Source organism: Echinops telfairi, unplaced genomic scaffold, assembly GCF_000313985.2.
Source record: "Echinops telfairi isolate 266 unplaced genomic scaffold, ASM31398v2 ScPeMD7_32;HRSCAF=126, whole genome shotgun sequence".
In the NCBI taxonomy this organism is placed as follows: Eukaryota; Metazoa; Chordata; class Mammalia; order Afrosoricida; family Tenrecidae; genus Echinops; species Echinops telfairi.
The window spans coordinates 2,147,574-2,156,513 of NW_022103929.1; positions in this window are offsets into that span (position 1 = coordinate 2,147,574).

The following is an 8,940-nucleotide window of genomic DNA, read 5'->3' on the forward strand; positions in this document are numbered from 1 at the left end:
GTGTTCGTTGAGGGAAGCCTTCATTATTGAGAGAGACCAAATGTGGTCCAGGAAAAGGAAGAAGCTTAAGATTTGGATAGGGAAGGAGGACAAGATAGGCATTCCATACTAAGAGGGCATTTGTTTGATGTATTATTTATTTTTAGGGTTAGCAAAGCATAAAGCGACTTACTGCTAAAGAAAATCTTTACTAACATTTGAAGATTTTCAAGCCAAAATTTTAGTTATATTGTAGTTGAATTTTACCTTTCTGCCTTGTATAATTTATTGGGGTTGTTACCTCCTTTCTAGACAGCATTTTAATGTAGAATTTATTTTAGGGCTGTCTTTAAACCAATTTACTCTGTAAAATTTTAAATCATAATAAAAGGTTTTTAAACAAACACAAACATGGATTGCTTTTATTATATATCTCTGATGTCTGTTATAGTTTTTTTCTTGTGTATGACTAAAATGCTCTCTTTCATCCTGTAAGATTTATTGTTTGAAAGGCAGAGTAATTTCATTGGATAATCTCATCGACACATTTATTTTATTTGGTTTTAGGGATTTATAAATTCATATGGATACATGGGATGCAAGAATGGCTATGTTGCAAAAACAGTGGTGCATCCTGTGTTGAAATCAATTGGCCTTTGTACAGGGCACTATTTTTTGTTCACTGTATGGTTTTGTCAGTAGTCAGATCCTGGGTTATGCTTTTCTTTTGCAGCTGCCTTTTTTGGTGGTACTGTCCATTAAACATTGAATTGCTAACCACATGTTTGACATTTCAAACCTTCCAGCCATCTCTGAGAGAAAGATGGGCTGCCTGCTCAAGTAAAGATTTAGTCTTTACTATATAGAACCTCTATATAGACTTGCTATGAGTCAGAATCAATTAAATGGCAGTGGGTTTGGTTTTGATTTTTTTGGCTAATGGTACCTAAACCCAAAACCAAACAAGAAAGTTGCTGTTGGGTTGATTTCTACTTACAGACCTTGTGTGTGTGTCAGAACTATGCTCTAAGGCAGCGGTTCTCAACCTTCCTAATGCTGCGACCCTTTAATAGTTTCTCATGTTGTGGTGACCCCCTCTAACCATAACTGTAATTTTGCTACTGTTTGAATCGGTCGACACCTGTGAAAGGGTTGTCCCACCCCCAAAGGGGTCATGACCCACAGGTTTAGAACCGCTGAGGTTTTCTTTTCGATGACTGACTTTGAAAGTATACACCAGAACTTAACTTTGAGGTACCCCTGGGTTGACTAGAATGGCTAACTTTTCTGTTAGCAGCCAAGTGTGTTAACTATTTGCACTACCCAAGAAGTCTTACTGGAACCTAAAACAAACTGAAAACCAAACCCACTGCTATCGAGTTCTCTCCAACTCATAGCAATCTTATATAGGGTTTCCTAGACTATATATCATTATGAGAGTAAATAGCTTCATCTTTCTTTTGCAAAACAGCTGGGGGGTTTGAACTACCTACCTCGAGGCTAGCAATAATACCTAACCCACAGAAACACCCGGGCTCCTTTACTGGAACCTAGTTGATCAAATTTGCTTTTAAGAGAATACACGGTTAATTGCACATCTATTAAATGAACACTGCATCAGTTCAGGCAGTAGAGCAGTTTCTTAATGTGGGTGCTGGAATGATTCAGGCCAGCTGCACAAGCAGATACCTACACTGTATTCTGAATTATGGATTTTAGTGCAAAAGTTTTTCATTGCCAGGGGGCCATTGAGTAATTTTTATCTGAAAAAGGAGCAGTAGGCCAAGTAAGTTTGGGAACTTATGTTGTTGAGAGTCTTTGATAGTAGTCCTATAGCCTTCCTTATTCCTATATAACCAACACAGTGAAATTGTGCAGTATCATAATGAAGTTCATAATATTAATAACCATAAGAGCTAGCATTTACTATGTGCCATGCACTCTGTCAGGAAGCTTTTAAACATGACTTTGAAAAACCTTTTATGTGTAACCTGGGTTAGAAGTTTATGTTACAGATTTTATAGTTTCAACCCCTTAAGTGAGGGGTTGGCCAAAGTATTAATTAACCCTAGGTGCTGAATTGTTTGTAGTTACCATAGACTCGGTAAAACAAATGTTGCCCAGCCCCATGCCATTTTCACTACTGTTGATGACCATTGTTGTGACCAGTGTTATCCAGGGTAGGAGACTCATCTTCCAGCATAATATTGAACATTATTCTGTGATTATTAGGATAGGGTTAATTTCTTTGGGAAGTAGATCACCACACCATTTTTCCTAGTCTGCTTATGATGCTTCCTAGTATGGAAACTTCACTAAAACTATCCTGCATGAGTGACCCTACTGGTATTTGAAATATTGGTAGCATAGTTATACACAAATTACCACAGTATGACAACTTGACAGGTGGCAGTGGAGCTAAGAATCTGAAACATAATGATAAAACTGCACTGCATATGACTGCATATGATAGATAGGTTCAAGGCAGGTGTTCCAGGAACTTAGGGACCTAGGCGATGGAGTCTCTGCTGATTCAGTGCCTGGCTTTCAAGGTTGGCAGAGAGGGCAAAGGATTTTTCTCAAATAAAAGTGGCAATTATAGTTTCCGCTCACTTCCATTGCCTAGGACTTAGCCTCATTGTCTTGTATAGCTGAAAGGGAGATAGTCTAACATGGGGAACTTCATCCTAGTTATATAGTTCCTTTACCTTAGAGGAGAGTATAGATTTTGCTGGGCAGGTAGCTGTTTCTGAAAGCTGCAGTACTGTAGCTTTCTGTAAGAAGGTTACACAAACAGCTAATTGGTACCGTACTATTATACACACTCACCTCTTGATTCTTAGAAAAATCTTGTGAGATAACAGCTAAAAGCAAGTTGTGGCATTCTTATTGTCAAACCAGAGAACTGAAATTTGGGTGGTTAAATGTTGAAGGAAACCAGCAGATCTGGGACTTAAATCTAGACCACATGGCTCCAAACTCAGTGCAATTTATGTAAAACTTTTTGGGCAGAAAATTCGATCTCACGATTTTTATGCTTGCTCTCATCACTGCTTGGTATCCTTCTTTAACATTAGGTCTATTATAATGTTACCTGAATTCATAGCATAATTTGATCTTTTTTAGAAGATTCAGAAAGCACTTTCAGGACTTTAATTGCCTTCTAGTCATCATTACATTAATAAATGACAATTAAATTTTAGATGTGTCAGTTAATGCAATATTACTCTCTTTAGAATTTACATTTTATAGCTTTGCCTCTAGTAGATAAAGTGACATATAAAATAAACAAGAAAGAAGTAAAAATGCATATGAATAAAACGTTGAGGGCCATTCTGCTTTTACTTAGTAATAAAAGGTTTTTTTTTTGTGTGTGAAATGAACTGCATTTTTATGTAACTTTACAGATAATTTGGCTGTGCTATATGATAAAAACCATTTCAGTACATGCTGTTCGAGATGGACATTTCTGGTTTGTAGCATCTGGAGGAGTCTTTGTTGCTGACCCTCGGATGTAAGGTGTTGTTCTGTAGTTTGAATTATCAGTGTTGAAATGTTCTCAGTAGTATATTTTCAGGTGCAGAATTTTGGGTAATTTGATTTAAAGATTGGAAGTTGTGGACTATGGGAGAATGTTAAGCATTTGTACAGATTGGATTAACAGAAGTAAGGTAGAGATATCTAAACATTCCTAATTTAATATAACAGCAAATTTATTCTGGTGGTTTAATTTTGATTATTTTCTTGGAACCCTTTCATCTTTTGTTGAGCACTCTCTTCCTAAATTATTTCAGAAGAGCTGGGTTAACTAAATCTTAATTTTTGTAGATACAGTATGATTTAAATTTAGTTTCTGTACAGCAAACTTCACATTATTACATCTTTGGTTGTGCTATATATAGGGGAAGAGATAGCCAATAGGATTCTGTTTGTACCTCGTTGATAGCTCTCTGGGATAATAGTGTATTTTGCTGAAGTTGTACTTGAAATGATCAAGTCTTTTCTTAGATTTTCAGTCGTCTGACAGGATATCAAGAGAAGACAGTGGTTGCATCATAAATTCACTGAAATCTAATTGGGATTGCTCATTGGGACTCAAATGTACATTCTTTGAATGTCTTTGCAAGAATAAATCTATCCAGATTGTCTATAGATTCTAAAACACTGATTTAAATAAAAAAGTTTATCATCAACTTCCATAGCTTTGAATTACTCATTTTATGGAAAAGTTACTTGTACAGTTTTGGCTTTCTGTCTGTCACAGGCAAGGAATGTAGGCACGTGTATTGTTAAAATTCTGCCAATGCTTCCTTGTTTGCCTAAAACAATGAACATTTTAACGAATTTTAGTTATTGTGAGTTACAAGGTGTGGCATTTAAGTCCCAATCATAACTATGATTCCTGTATTCACTTAATGCAGGCATTTAAAACCTGAATGCATAGGTAAAAAAAAAATTAAATCTATGGAATGAATATAAAATATTTAGTCTGAGAAGAGGCCTTTCATGCAAAATTACTTTTATGAAAACGAAACACCTAAAGCTATAAATAAGAGTGAAAAGACTACTGGACTTTTAGTTACAGGTCCAAGGTTTGAGTTAGAGCCTTGCTTAGAAATTGTTTAGTGACCTTGGGCAGGACCTTGTTAGGTCTTAGTTATGTGTTTGAGAAATGAAGCTCTTGTATTAGTCATTCTGATTTTATAATTTTCCTTATATGTTTTTCTACCTTGTCAAAAAAAAGGTCAACAGCATAAAGCTGTCAACTTTTAAAATTTTTGGGGTCTTGATGGTCTTGCTAATAGAAAACCATTTGAAGGATCCAGTCTTAACTTTAATATAGTTCCTAAAATGAATTTTAAAGAAGGCATGGAATTGGAAGTGTTTAGTTTTATGTATTAATTGTTTCTCACTGCTATCACTATAAAACAAACATGCATTTTGGACAGACAGACAACATACTTTGAAAACCTCCTACTCAGTGAAAGGACTTGTCTTTTATATTTATTAAAAATCTTCAAAAATTCCATTTTAAGGCAGAGAGCAAATGAAATCAGTTAATATTAACTCATGTATTTATATCCTGGTGATCTAGTGGGTTACATGTTGTGCTGCTAATAATGAGGTCAGCAGTTCGAAACCACCAGTCTTCCCTAAGGGGGAAAGATGAGGTTTTCTATACCTGTAAAAATTTACAATATTGGAAATCCACAGGGGCAGATTTGCTCTGTCCTGTGGAGTTGTTGTGAGTTGGCATTGACTCAATGTTAGTGAGTGTGTTGGTTTTTTTTTCCATATAAGCCTGTGCAGATGCATTGGTGTTTAACTGTTTTTTTAAAACTTTTTTTTTAGTGAAAAAGATTAAATATGCAAAAATGTTTAAAGAACATATGACATAGGCTCATGAATTCTATAATTACCACTATCTATATTCTGTAATTTGGGAGAAAGGACTTTCTTCACCTGTGAAGAGTTACAGTGTCAGAAATGGGCAGTTCTATCCTGTCCTGTAAGAGTCATTATGAATCGGCATTGACTCGATTCGGGCAGTGAGTTTGGTGGTAGGGTTTTTTTAAAATTTTTTATAGATTCTATGATTAGCAGCTTGTTATATTTGTTTCATCATATCTGTCCATCTGTTTACTTCACTATTCCTCTGCCCATTTAAAAAATTGTGGTACATTGTATATAACACAACATTTAGCTTTTCAGCTAGTTTTACCTGTACAGTGAGTGGCATTAATTACATTTACCATGCTGTGCAACTGTCACTACTGTCATAGCCACGTTGCATTACTATTAACAAACGCATTGTCCCCATAGCACTGTCTCTTTCTTCTTTCCTTCCACTTCTGGTAACCACTAATAAGCTTTGATCTGTACATTTACCTATCTTAGATATTTTCTATAAGTGACATCATACAATATTTGTCCCTTTTTTCTGACCTGTTCCATTCAGCATAATGTTTATCATTTCCAAGGTTTCTTTATGGTTGAGTAGCATACCACTGTGTGGGTATGTCACATTTTGTTTTCTATCTTGATAGACACTTAGGCTGTTTCTACCTTTTGGCTTTTGTGAAATAATACTCCAAGGAACACTGGTGTACAAGTAACTATTTGACTTTTGAATAGCTTTTGAATAGCTATGAGAGAGCTTCAAAAGTTCATGGGACATAGAATGAAAAGATAATGGAATTTTCCATGAACTTTTTGAAGCCCCCTCATACCTAGGAATGAAATTGATGTGTCATATGGTAAATCTGAAAGTGGCCTGGTGATGCAGTGGTTAGGTGCTTGGCTGCTCTGGCTCAAACTTAGCAGCTGCTCTGAAGGAGATGATGTGACCATCTGCTTTTGTAAAGATTTGCAGATTTGACCCTATCGGTCAGTATTGCTCTTCAGAATTGCTATGAGTTGGAGTCTATTCAGTGACAGTGGATTTGGTTTTTGGTTTATGGTGATTTTGTTGTTGTTGTTGTTGTTTTTTTAAAGGATCTCTTGCTCTTGTTTCTATAGTGCTGTACCAGAGTAGTTAGTTTTCCTACATCCTCCTTTCTATTTTTCTGATAATAGTCATTAGAGAAGTGAAGTGGTGTCTTACTGTGAATTTGATTTACTGCCCTGTTAATTTGGTAAAAGGAGTCCTGGTGCTGCAGTGGTTATGTGTTGGGCTACGATCCACAGGGTCAGCAGTATGAAGCCACCAGCTGCTCCTTGGGAGAAAGACAGGACTTACTACACCCATCAACAGTTACACTCTTGGAAGCTCACAGAGGCCGTTCTACCTTGTCCTACAGGTTTGCTATGAGTTGGCATTGACTCCATGGCAATGAGTGAATAACTTGGTGGCACTGTGGGTTAGGCCTTGAGCTGTGAGGAAATGATGTGCGAGGCTGTGTTTGCCCTTTTCTGGCTACAGAAGGGATAAGGAGGATCCAGTTCCTTATGTGCTCAAGGATGATTCCTCTGAAGCAGAGGTCAGACATGCCTCCAACTCTTCAACCTGTTCTACAATGTTCTGACCCTAACTCTCTTTCCCGTGGCATTCTGCTTTGCTGCTGAGTGTGATCATCTGTTGCATTGGTCACACATGACTTAGATAATACTAATAACAGGTTAAAAAATATTAAGGATACAGTTCTTTTGTCTTCAGCATCTCATCTCAGTCATGCTAGTAGGCATGCTCTCTCTGGTTTTCATCCTCTTAGCCACATGGTCCCTTGTCCTCTGCCCTGCTTAGCCAAGTGTTAACAAGTTTCTTTTAGTGATGATAAAGGACCAAAGAGAACCAAACTCTGCAAGAAGCCAGCCTCCTGACCAAAGGCGCTCCCCTTTACTCAGCCTGTGTGTACTGCAAAGTCCACTGTTCTACCCCATGATCTCAGCACTGCTCTTCTACCACTGCCCCATGCAGGGATCTCAGATGTGCTTCACTTATGGCTCTTCCTCGCCGATTGTGAGTTTCTCTTTTCTTGCTTCAGAAATGGCTCACTTTATTCCCTGATAAAGTGGCAAAACGGACCAGTCCTCTCTGTTAGAGTTTCACACATCCTATTTGCCTTATTCCACTCAGTCATCTGGTGGGAGTTAAAAAGACTTGATAGAAGAGTCAATTTACTATTGGCTGTTAACTGCTGGTGTAGTGGTTAGGAGTTAGGCAGTGATCTACATGGTTGCCAGTGCTAAACCACCAGCAGCTCCTTGGAAGAAAGACTGCTTTATACTCCAAAGAAAAGTCTTGGAAACCCACAAAGGGGTCGCTATGAGTCAACATTGACTTGATGGCAGTGAGTTTGGTTTTGGTTTGATTAACTGCTAGGTTGGGGTTCAAACCCACCAAGGGAGAAAGAGAAGACTGTCTGCTCCTCAAAGACTTACCGTCTTGGAAATCCTACATAGAATCACTGTTGGTAAGCATCAACTAGATGGCATTGGGCTTTTTTCGTTGTTATTTGTTTAATAGCTAATGAAGGAACCCTGATGGCATAGTGGGTTACATGTTGGGCTGCTAATTTGCAAGGTCAACAATTCGATCCCATCAGCTGCTTTACGGAAGAAAGATGAGGCTGACTGCTTCTATAAAGATTTATAGCGTTGGAAAAGCTATGGGTCAGTTCTTCCCTACCCTATAGGTTTGCTATGATTTGGAGAATCACGTTGTTTTCCTCTAATTGTTTCTTCATTCTCAAAAAATTATTGATAAAAAGTTTACAAATATTTATTACTATAGTATTGTTGCTGAAAAAACCGCAGAATACTTGACAAAATCAGCAAATGAAAATTTTAGCAATTAAAACAACGCCTCTTTATAATGTGTGCACATGGAACCACGTGCTTTTACTTCTTTTAAAAAGTTAAAATTTGCATACATAAAACCACATTTTTTTAAGTGTACTATGAATACCAAACTAAATCCATTGCTATTGAGTTAATTCACACTTATAGCCATCCAGTAGGACAGAGTAAAACTTTCCCTTAGAGATTCCAAGACTATAAATCTTAAAAAAAATTTTTTTAATTATTTTAAAAACCATTTTATTGGCACCTAATCTACATATCAGGAAATTCAGTATTTCAGTTGTATCAAGAAGAGTTGTACAATCAATTTTAGAACATTTTCTACTTTCTTGTGCTCCTTGTTATGAGCTGTCCCCTTCCTCCTAGCCTCCCTTGTCATACGCACAAAACCCATGAATCCAGTGACTGCCTCTGTAGGTTTTACCTATCCTGGATTTCATATACAGGAAAACATACAAAAACAAAACTGAATAACAGCAATAACAAGTTAAAACAGAAAATTCTCTATCAAAAAGAAAGAAGAAAATAATAAAAACTGAAACAAATTGTAAATGGCTCAAAACTGAGATCAAATGATGAGATGTTAAATTTTGACCTAACTACTTTGACAGTAATTTACTTTCCAATACACTCTGCATGATAGCAAGGCTATTCCTATCC